The 12,339-nt window shown below is 43.8% G+C and overlaps 1 pseudogene; it reads right to left on the reverse strand.

The window, feature by feature from the left end:
• LOC102492017 (uncharacterized) overlaps positions 1-3,308 on the reverse strand; it is a 149,084-nt pseudogene extending 145,776 nt beyond the window's left edge.
• Positions 3,309-12,339: the final 9,031 nt, after the last annotated feature.

Raw genomic sequence — 12,339 nt, forward strand, 5'->3', positions numbered from 1 at the left:
CTCTCTCTCTCTCTCTCTGATCAAATTTAAATAAATAAATAAATAAATAAAGTTAAATAAAATAATTCTAAAAATAAAAAAAAAACTTCCAGGGAGCGATATTGCCTTGTTTGAATATATTAAGTGAAATGTTTGTGCACCCAACAGACATTTCCAAGGTCAGCAATCTTCACTTTAAGTTTTTCTGCATTTTTTGGCTCAAGGGGGTTAACAAGAAAATTTCCAGCAGTAGATTTTCCTTTGTTGTCCAGTGGTCCGTTATGTTCTTGCTCTTGGTCGTCTTCACAGGGTATTTCTGCTCGAATGCTTTCTTGAAGTTGGCTGATGTCTATTCAATGATTGGTCTACAGTTGAGGAAGACTGGCATACCATGGTATCTGACACCTCGGAGGTTATAGGTGTGCAAGTCTGTTTCTTGAGATGTGCTACTATCTCTATTTTGGAAATTTAGGAATCTAGGTTCCTGCTTCAAATTTTGGACATCACAGTCATTAGCAGTAGGCAGATCCCCTTTAAGCCTCAATGTTTTATTACCATTTTCAGTGTAATTAATTATTTTTTTGAAGAGGTTTTTGCTATAGGGCATGTGCTCTCGCCAGACAGACAGAGAGAGACATAGAGACAGAAAGCAAGAAATCACCCCCCCCAGGGGGGATGGCCAGGCCGTAATCCCTTCTCCTCCATTCTCCTCTTGGGATCTTGGGCACGCATGCACACATGCCTGGCGTGAGTTTTAAGCCACCGGGTCCAGGACTCGAACTGCGGTCGATTACTTGGGAGTCCAGCGACATAGCCATTACGCTAACTGCTGGTCCGTGATTTTAATGACTCCATTGCAATTCATTTCTGTTGCACCACCCTCTACACCACGTTCCATAAGTGTTTGATCCTGGCCAATGGTACTTGACTCCAAGTTTTTCTTGCGTCATTTTATTAGGTGGGTTCTCTTTCAAGGGTCTTTCAACAGGATGCTCTGATTCTTCTTTCTTGTTTGGTCTTTTTTGCCCAGGGCCCAGCTCTTTCTCCATTTCCTCAATTTCCTGTATTCTGTTCTCTAGAATTTTTGCCTGGTGCTTCTGCTTCTTCTTCAATTTCTTCTTCTTCTTCTTTGGTATTTTGTTAGCTGGTTTAGGTGGGGGAGCAGTACTGACTGGATATCCAGAAGGTGGAGGAGCTCCAGGTCACTGCCATTCTCCTGCGTCTGCAGCCAACAGAATGTATTGCTCGTTCACTGATAACGAGATGTTTTCTGGTTTAATGCCAGTGTGGATGATACAACACTTGGTGTGTAAATAATCTAGACCCTGTAACACTTGCTGGATAATTTATTTTTTGACACAAGGCAGTGGAAGCCCCCGATAGTTGGACTTGATGATCCACTTGAGTATATGATGGCCCAAAACGTCAAACACCACGTGGATGTGTGTTCTGTTAACACACATCTGATATTTCGAAGTCATCTAGTAGTTGAACCGTCATTTCTCTGTTTGGATCACTAGGATCCGAATTGTGAACTGATTTCAGCAACTGGATTTCATCTAGTGCTGTTTTGGTCTAATGTTCAGCACTTTTAACTACTTTTATTGCCACAGACTTCTCCCTCTGAATATCCCATGATAACCACACTGTTGAAAAATGTCCCCAGCCCAACTTTTGGATCACATGATATCTCCCATTTCACAAGATGATAACCTCCTTTACAATAATCATTAGGATCTTCCTGCTCACCATCAACAGATTCCAGTATCTCCTCTTCCTGCTCTGGAAGATCACTCTCAGAGTGGGGAGCCGAGCCTTCGTGCTGAGTTTCAGATTTCCTTTGGGCTTTGTCCTTCTTGGCCTTGGTCCTTTTCTTTTGGGCCTGGAGTGCAAGCACCTGGCCTCGCCCCTGCTGCCATTGCTCCTTGTGGCAGAAGCCGTCCCCTGCACATTTCCAAATACTTCCAGGGTACAGGAGGATCCAGCCCTGGTTAAGGACTACTGCTGATGGACTTAATGATGGGGAGTGAAGGAAGACCCCGCCCTAAGGTGTGAATGTGTTAAGTCCTCTAAATTCATATATAAGTTGCTGGTTTAGAACTGAGAAATCATATTTGCCCTAGAAAGGCATAAAAGATCTTTTGATTGCTGGGTTAGGCTCCAGAAGCTCATAACATAGCTGATTACACGGTTCTACTAAGCTGGGTTAGGGCTGAGGGGAAAATGCCATGATGGCAGTTTCAGACATACTGAGGATACGGTTACTTGGAAATGTCCAGAAAGCAGCCAGAATGTGGCCTCACAGGTAGAGAAGTCAGCTCTAAGATAAAGATTTGAAAGAGGTTTACATGGAGGAAGGAGTTAAAGATTTGGGAGAAGTTCACATTGAGGTGGGAGTTAAAAATTGAGGTTCAGGTTCCATTAAGATTGTCAAGGGAGGGGTCGGCAGGTGGCATAATGGTTGTTAAGGGTGTTGGACTCCCACATGGCCGACCGCAGTTCAAGTCCTGGACCTGGCAGCTTGCTTTCTCACTTGCTCTGTTCCTCTCTGGTCAAATTAAAATAAATAAATAAATAAAGTTAAATAAGATAATTATTTTTTTAAAAAAAGATTGTCAAGGGAGAGGGCCAGCCCTGTGGCTTAGTGTTAAGGGAGCTGCATCCCACATGACTCAGTCCCAGCCTCAGTGGCTTGAAAAACATAGTGAGTACATTTGCATACATGTCCAAAATCCCGAAAGGAAGGAAAAATAAAGGATTGCAGCGTGACTATGCCCTATTGTGCGGGAGGCAGGGAAGGGCAGCGTTTTAGCCCTCTCCCTCTCTCTGTCTTTCTGTTTCTCTCTGGCAAGTGCATGTACCCTCTGACAAATACTTAAAAAAAAAGACTGTCAAGGGAGAAAGTTGTTGGAAAAAGTCGAGAATGCATCCAATATAAATGCCAGACTAGAGGAAGCAGGCCTAGTGTCTCCTCTCTGCCCCTCATTTCCATCCTAGGGTCAGCACCCTGGTTCAGGGCCTCAGTTTGTGCCAAGATCATTGCTGCCATCTCCTAACTGACCTCCCTTCTTCTTCTGGTCTTTATGCCTTCCAAAATGATCTTAAAACATGACTTTCATCATGTCCCTTCCCGATACTCCCCAAGTCTGAACTGCTTAGTGTTGTTGCATTCTAACCCCCTGAGGTCTGGCTTCCCATCAACCTGGCACACCCTTGGCAAGCTGGCTCCAGATTTCCCTTTCAATCCTCACCGTTTGCCCAACCCCAGATCTTCCTTTGTGGCCACACAGAGCCCCCAACACATACTGCCCTTTTTTCCTCTGTGCCATCTCTAGCTCTGAGATGTCCTTGACCGTCTCTACATTTGGAAATGAATCACCCAAGCTTCAAGACCTAGTTCAAGTCTCTCTCTCTCTCTTTGCCATAGCATGCATGCTCTTGCCAGAGAGAGACAGAGGGAGGAAAATGAGAAATCACCCCTCCAGAGGAGATGACCATGCTCCAATCCCTTCTCCTTCATTCTCTTCTTGGGATTCTGAGAACACACATGTGCATGCCCAGCACAATTTTCAAGCCACTGGGTCTGAGACTTGAACTGCTGTCAGCCATATGGGAATCCAGTGACTTAGCCCCCACACCACCTGCTGGCCCCCAAATCTCCTCTTTTTTCATTTTTCATTTTTCATTTTTCTTTTTTGGAGAGGATTTTTCGCTATAGGGCATGTGCGCTCGCCAGACAGACAGAGAGAGACAGAGAGACAGAAAGCAAGAAATCACCCCCCAGGGGGGATGGTCATGCCGCAGTCCCTTCTCCTCCATTCTCCTCTCGGGATCTTGGGCACGCACGCACACACGCCTGGCGTGAGTTTTAAGCCACCAGGTCCGGGACGCGAACCACGGTTGACTACGTGGGAGTCCAGTGACATAGCCATTATGCTAACTGCTGGTTCCCATCTCCTCTTTTTTCTAAAGCTTTCCCTGATCCCTCAAGGCAAGCAGATGTCTTTGCATCTCTGTGTACCCTCTTCTCTAGCTCTTCATGTATACCATGGTTCTGTTTCTCCATTAGACTGAGTTCTCTGAGGGCAGTGGCCATGCTTCCTTTTGCTATGCAACCCCATTACCCAGCCCAGTGTGAACAGATGGGCAGGTGGAGTTGGAGATGGGCTGGTATGACAGGATAAGAAGAAGTGGAATGGCTTACCCCAAGCCAGACCATGGGCATCCTTGAGCTACTTTTAATAGCTCTGTCCCTGCAAGTACTGTCTTTGGATGAGGGCTTGTGAACAAGCTAGGCAAGAGAAGGAAAAAGATGGTCAGCCAAAGCGGGGGACAGGCAGAGGAAGCAATTTGGACAAGAGAGGAGAGGCTGAGCATGTGGGAGAGAAAGGGAGGGAGCAAAGATCCGCATTAACAGTTCACATACTTAAGGGATTCAGGTAACCTAGAGTGGATCATGAAAAGATTTGGGATTCTGGAAATGCAAGCAGCTTTGGCAGGTCAGCTGAATGTACAGTTAATTAATAAGCATTAGTGCCCTTCAGTGCCAAGCTGTGCCTGGAACCATTTCCTGCTGGGATCAAATGCCAGCTACCCAGGACACCCTTTTAGTAAAGAGCAGAAAGCAGCTCTGGCATGTAAGAGCTGGCGAATTCTGAGAGTTCTTTCTTCTTAAGGGCACAAGGGGCCACTGGAACCCCACAGTTGCTCCACACCACTGGCCTGGCTCTTGCCAAAGAAAGGTGGGCATGCAAAGAATACTAGCACACATTAAGCAGCTGGCATCCCAGGGGCTATGCCAGGCATATTTTACGCACAAGAGCTCATTTGATACTTACTACCACCCTGTTAGGTACATATTATCCCTATTCTGTGGATTAGAAACTGGAGGTCCTAGGAAGCTTAAGAATCTTGCCCAAGGACACACAGCTTGAAAGTCTTGGATCCAGGATTCCAATGCAGGTCATCCCCTTCCCTCAATGAGTGGGCCAGGACCCAGAGGTTGGCAGCAATCTGCTCTCCATTCTTGCTGACTTTGGCTGTGGGGCTGATCTCTTTGGATTGATTTCTTTGAACATAAACAAAATACCATCAGTTTTTCCTGGCTTTGGAATGAGCCCTCAGAATCATGTGCTGTTCTCCAGTTTCCAGCTGGGTGCCTTTCCTGGAGGATTCACAAACATGAAGCAACAGGTCTTATCCTGAGAATCAACAGTGTGTACCAAAAAATGCCAGGGTGCTTTTGCTCCTAGAAGATGCCGCAAGCTTGCAAGCTAGCTGCTTTTAGTCTATGGAACCAAGTTTTCAGTTTTTTCTTCCCTCTCAATGATCTGCATGTGATTACTGGTTGCCTGCTTACCCAGGCGAATTTAAAATCCTAATCAAGGGGCCAGCAGGTGGCACGATGGTTGAGAGTACTGGACTCTCACATGGCCCACCACGGTTCAAGTCCCGGACTTGGTGGCTTGATTTATCACTTTCCCTCTCTCTCTTTTTCTCTCTCTCTCTCATTCTATCCCTCTCAGGTCAAATTAAGATAAACAAATAAAAATTAAATTAATTAATTTAATTTAATTATTCTTTATAAAAATAAAAAAGAAAATCCTAATGAAAATAAAATAAAATCCTAATCCAAATCCTATGGACATGTTCGAGATAGTGCCCATACTCAGTTCTGATTGCCTTTGTGACCCATGTCCCTATCTTCTTGGTGATTGATGAATGTGTTCTGTCTGCTGTCAGCCTAGGAGGATGGTGAAGAGAGAATAGTAAGTATGAACAGGGCAGATTGTGGACAATGTTTCCCAGGATTCTAACGTGACATGCATAGACCAGCACATGTAGGAGCCACTGGAACTAGAATGTCTGGTGCCAATCAAGGATCCATAGCAGGGGACAAAATGACACCACCCCATAGAGGTATGGCTTTGGGTGGAGCATATTGGCTAGAAAACCCATGACCATAGATTTCTGGATTTGATCTGGCATCAGAAACAGTCTAGGAACCCTTTGGGCTGGGCCTCTGACCTAGGGTTGTGTGTTCCACACAAGTAGCAGGGTATTAGAGTTAGCATTCTGCATGCAGGACCTTCTGAAATATTGTTGAGCAACAGAGCTTTCACTGATAACACAGTGTTGACCTCATTGATCAACAGAACTTTCTGGTCTTGGGTTTAGGCTTTTGCTCTTGTCATTCTAGTGGAACAGGATTATTCTGCACGACCTACAAAATCTGTTCAGAACCTAGTCACTTCTTACCACCTCCACTGTTATCACCCTAGTCCAAGCCACCATCCTGACCGTTGTATATTATTGAAATAGCCCTGTCACCAGTCTCCCAAAATAATGCTCTTGAGACAGTCTGAGCATGTCAATTTCTGCTCAATATCCTCCAATTTCTCCCCATCTCACTCAGATTAAAAGCCAAAGTCTTTAAAAAACAAAAACAAGTGTATTTATTTGTCTCTTCCATGAGTGAGAGACACAGAGAGCGAGCGAGAGAACACCTTCAACAGGGCCATGATGACATGATCCACCCCCAGCTTCAGCGGACCCCAAATTATGGACACATACATTCCTGGTGTACTCAGGGAGGTCTCCAAATGCAAACCTAGAACCTTCTCACATGAGTCAGCCTCACAGAGCATTGCATTTTACTACTGCACCACCATTCTGCCCCCTAAAAGCCAATTTTTATGGTAGCCCATAGGCTCCTGCATAATCTAACCTCCCTTATCTCCTTAACATTATCTCCTACAAATTCCTCCATCGTCCCCTCCATTCCAGTCACACTACTCTTCTGATCATTGTTTAAACTTGCCTTGCGCATTGGTGCTTTGTACTTGAATTCTGGCTGGAATCCTTTACCCCAGTGTATTAGTGAGGTTCCTGGGAAGGAGTGGTCATGGGAACCGAGAAAGAGCTGCTATGTGGAGAGAGCCACCTGGCAAGAGCTGTGGTCTTTGGTTGAAAGATGCAGCGGACACATGATGACCCTGAACAGAGAGAGCTGCTGAAGAAAGAAATAAATACTCTGAGTCTCACTTTCTTTTTCCTTCTGATCTCTTTGCAGGTGCCTCCCATTGGTCAAACCTAACCCAAAGCCAGAGAGCAAGAGAACCTGTTGATGGCATCCATACAGGTCAGCTGCCAGGGCACATGGCTGGGTGGAAAAGGGGAGGAAAGCTCTGGAAGGGCAAAATATCCAGGACAACTGCATGTTTTCATAACTGGCTCTCTCACTTCCTTCAGAGCTCCACCAACATGTTACCTTCTCAGTGAAGCCTTATTTGGCCACCATTTCTAATAGTTCAACCCCCAACCTCAACACCTCATATCATCCTTCCATGCTATGCCTTTTTTTCTTTATATAGCGCTTAATTCTGTCTGACATATAATGTATTTATCTTGCCTGTATCCCACACAAGATTGGGACCTTTATGAAGGCTTGTTTGGTTCATTATTATTGTCAGGGTCTAGAATGGTACCTGGCATGTAGTAGGTGCTCAATAAATGATGGGTGGAAGAATGATGCACTCTCTGGGACCATCTTAGGGTGAGCTCTCATCTGGGCATATCTGGGTGTAGGTATTCAATCCTTATTCATGCTTGCTGTTCTCAGTTTCCTCCAAAGATGCTCAGCTGTTGCCATATTTCAAATCAGAGGGTGAGGAAACCTTTGCTGTCCCCAATATTGAAACTTTCAGACAGCCTGTCAACTTGAGCCTTATGGAAACTGTCACTGCACTTATTGCCACAGAGTGAGCTTTGTGTATTATTTAAGTTGTCATCAGCCACAGTGGATAAATCCACAGTCCTGGAGACAATGACCATTCCAGGTGGTACTTCCATATCTCAAAAATGTCTTTAATTGCTAGCGGCCCTGTTTCCAAGTTAGGAGACTCTAGAGCCACTTCTTTGAGGCTAAGCGCAGGCTGTGAGCTGGGGCATCTGGCCACAATGTTGGTGAAACAGAGATAGGTCAAACGAGGATAAGCAAAATAGATTCAAACTGCTTAAACACTGTAGTCGTTTCTAGGATAATCTGTTTTGTTATGCAAGTAACATGAATATATTCTCATTGTGGAAAAAAAAAATCAAACAATCTAGCTACAGGTCAGAATCCTCTCCCCTGTCCCACTCTGCTCCCCAGAAGTAGCCACTGTTAATCAGTGCAGAGTGCCAACCTTCTTCCGCATCTGTTTCTGTGTATTCATAGTTCAGTTTTACATGAGTATTTAAAAACAAATGGTATTACATCATATGAGAAGACTTCATAAAGTTCATGGAAAGTGGAACTCAAATATGACTTTATTTTGTTGCAAAATTTTTTGAAATCTATGCATGGGTTTTTTCAGAATACAAATTTTTTTCTTGAACTTTTTCAAGAAACCTCCCCTCATATATTGATCTACAACTTACTTTTTTCACCTAACAGTTTGTCTTGGAAAACCTTTCCATGTTAAGACACATGGATCTAACTCATCCTTGTTTTCCTAATTAATTAAACTTTTTATTTTGAGACAATTGTAGATTCACATGCAGTTTAAGAAATAGTACATAGATGGGACCAGCAGATGGCCTAATGGTTACATTGCTGGACTCCCACGTAGTCAACTGCAGTTCGAATCTCAGACCCGGTGGCTTAAAACTCATGCCGAGTGCATATGCATGTGTGCCAAAAGTCCCAGTAGGAGAATGGAAGAGAAGGAATTGCGGCATGGCCATCTTCCCTGGGGGTGATGTCTTGCTTTCTGTCTCTCTGGCTCTCTCTGTCTCTCCAGTGAGCGTGTGCACCCTATAGCAAAATTCTCTTTTTAAAATAAAAGAAAGAAAGAAAGAGAGAGAGAAGGAAAAGAAGGAAGGAAAGAAGGCAGGCAGAAAGAAAGAAAGAAAGAAAGAAAGAAAGAAAGAAAGAAAGAAAGAAAGAAAGAAAGAGCAAGATCTCCATGTACTCTTCTTGCAGTTTTCCTCATAACCTCTTTCAAAACTGCATACAGTATATGAGTGGATGTCGACCTTGATACAGTCAAAATACAGAACATTTCCATCAATCACTGCAAGGATCCTTCAGGGTGCCTCTTCATAGCCACTCTCACTTTGAAACCTCCTACCCCAACCTCCCATCAAGCCCTAGCAACCACTAAACTGTTTTCCATTTCTAAAGTTAGGTAGTTTCAACAAGGTTATATGGCAAGTAGAATTATAGAGTATGTAACCTTTAGGGATTTTATTTTTTCAGTTAAGTATAATTATCTGAATTTTCATCCATTTGCCATAGGGTACATGTGGTCATTGGAGAGAGATAAAGAGACACAGAGGAGGATAAAGTTAGAAATCACCCCTCAAGAGGGATGGCCACACTGCAATCCTTTCTCCTCCATTCTCTTCTTGGGATCTTGGGCACACATGCACTTGCACCTGGCGTGTTTTTCAGGCCACTGGGTCCAGGACTTGAGTTGCAGAATCAGTCATGTGGGATCCAGCACCTTAACTACCACACCACCTGCTGGCCCTGTTCTTGTTTAATAATCTTTTCTGTGGCATGGATGTACTACAAATAGTTTATCCATTCCCCTGCTGAAGGACATCTGTATTGTTTCCAGTTTTTAGCTATTACTAATAAAGCTGTTATGAACATTCACATAACAGGTTTTTATGTAGACATAAATTTTTGTTTCTCTGGGATAGACGCCCAAGAGTGCAATTGCTGAGTTGTATGGTAATTTCATGTTTAGTTTTATAAGAAACAGCCAAACTGTTTTCCAGAATGACTGTACCATTTTACATGCCTACCAGCAATGTATCGCATGAGGGATCCAAATTCTTGACATCCTCATCAGCATTTGGTATTGTCACTGCTTTTGTTTTGTTTTGATTATAGCCATTCTTATGTGTGTATACTGATACTTTATTGTGATTTTAATTTGCATTTCCCTAATGCAAATTAGGTTGATGATGTTGAACATCTTTTCATGTGCTTATTTACCACCCATAATATTCACTGCAGTGAATTATCTGTTTATCTTTAGCCCATTTTCTAGTTGGATCGTATGAATTTTTTTAGAGAGGTTTTTGCTATAGGGCATGTGAGCTCTCTGGAGAGACAAAGAGAGACAGAAAACAAGAAATCAGCCCCTTGGGGAATGGCCACACTGCAATCCCTTCTCCTCCCAGAATTCTGTGCACACACGCACATGTGCCCATCATGAGTTTAAGCCGCCAAGTCCAGGACTCCAACCGTGGTTGAGTACAAGGGAGTCTAGTGACATAGCCATTATGGATCTGCTGGTCCTGACTGTATGATTTTTTTAAAGAATTATTTATTTCATTTTATTTATTCATTCATTTATTTTAATTTGACCAGCGAGAAACACAGACACAGAGGGAGAGAGAGAGAGAGAAAGCGAAAGCCACCAGGTCCGGGGCTCAAACCGGGGTTGGCCCTGTGGGAGTGTCCAGTGCCTCAACCACCACGCCACCTGCTGGTCCCCCTGATTGTATGAGTTTTTAAACAGCTGATTTTTTTTTATTGCCCGAGGACACATACTTATGCACACTTCTGCATATGAGTATGAGAGAGGGAGAGCATGTACCTCCCAGTGGGGCATGGTTATGCCACAATCCTTTTTCCTCCATTTCTCCATCCTGTCAGGATTTGGGCCCCACACACACATGCACCTGGCATGATATCAAGCTGCCAGGGCCATGGTTCAAACTGTGGCCGGCCATGTGGGATCTTGTTCCCTATGCACAGCACTTTACTGCTGTACTATGGGGCCGCCCCAACTGTTTAATTTTGATAGTTTTTTATATATTCTAGAAACTAGTCCTTTGTCAAATATATGGTTTGCAAATATTTTCTACCTATCTCTAGCTTTTTAAAAGAAAAAAAATTTATTTCTTCCACGAGAGAGTATGTGAAAGTGAGAGACACCCCCAAAAGGGTCCTCATGCAGTGATCTGTACCTAGCCTCAGCCAGCCCAGATCATGGGCCCTTGTGTGTTTGCCTGGCATATATAGGGAGGCTGCAAGACCTGAACCCAGGACCTTCTCATGTGGGTTTCAGCATCACAGAGCACTGCATCACTGTGGCTGATTCCCAGGTTCTAGAATACTTTCATCCTATTAACAGGGTCTTTCAGAGAAGAACATTTTTAAATGGGATGAAGTCCAATTTATTTATTTCCCTTTTATGGATAAATTTTGACTCTCAAGGACAAGGTCTAGCTTACATGTCTACCTCTAGAATCTAAGCATCTTCCTGGGTTTTTTTCTAAAAGTTTTATAGCTTTACATTTAAGTTTGTGGTCTATTTTGTTGATTTTTTTTTTTTGCATAAGATATAGGATAGGTTATATCTTTTTCTGAGGCTGCTGTAGCTAGTAACCATAATCTTTGTAGTCTGAAACAACAGGAATTTATTCCCTCATGGTCCTGAAGGGCAGAAGTCTGAAATCAAAGTGTTGGCAGGGCTGAACTCCCTCTGGATCCTCTAGGAGAGGATCTTTCCTTTGCTTTCTCCAGCCTTTGCAGGCAGTCAGCATTCTTTGGTTCCTTAGTTTATAGCCACATCACTTCAGTCTCTGCCTCCATCGTCACATCACCTCTTCCTCTGCTTAGTCTGTCTTATAAAGATACTTATCATTCGGAACCAGCAGTTAGCGTAATGGCTATGTCGCTGGACTCCCACGTAGTCGACTGCGGTTCGCGTCCCAGACCCGGTGGCTTAAAATTCACGCTGGGCGCATGTGCGTGCGCGCCCAAGATCCCGAGAGGAGAATGGAGGAGAAGGGATTGTGGCATGGCCATCCCCCCTGGGGGGTGATTTCTCGCTTTCTGTCTCTACGTCTCTCTCTGTCTGGCGAGCATACGCGCCCTATAGAAAAACTCCGTCTGGCGATCATACGCCCCCTATAGCGAAAACCTCTCCAAAAAAAAAAAAAAGATACTTATCATTGAATTTAGGACCCACCTGAATAATCCAGAATGATTATCTGATGTGGACATATGCTTTGGAAGTCCACTATTCAACCCACTATTCAGATTAAGGTTCATTCTTTTGCCTACATCCAATTGCTCCAACACCGTTTGAAATAGCTATCTTTCTTCCACTGAACTGCTTTTGTACCTTTGCTGAAAATCAGTTGGGCATATTTGTGTGGATCTATTTATGATTTCTTTTCTCTGTTTCATTGATCTGTGTTTCTACTCCTCCACCAGTGCCACGCAGTCTTGATTATTGTAGCTACATAAATTTTAAACTTGGATAGAGTCAGGAGCTGGTAGGTTGTGTGGTGGTTAAGAGAGCTGGACTCCCACATGTTTGATCAGAGTTGGAGTCCCAGACCTAGTGGCTT

Source organism: Tupaia chinensis, unplaced genomic scaffold (assembly GCF_000334495.1).
Source record: "Tupaia chinensis unplaced genomic scaffold, TupChi_1.0 Scaffold145304_1, whole genome shotgun sequence".
NCBI lineage: Eukaryota > Metazoa > Chordata > Mammalia > Scandentia > Tupaiidae > Tupaia > Tupaia belangeri.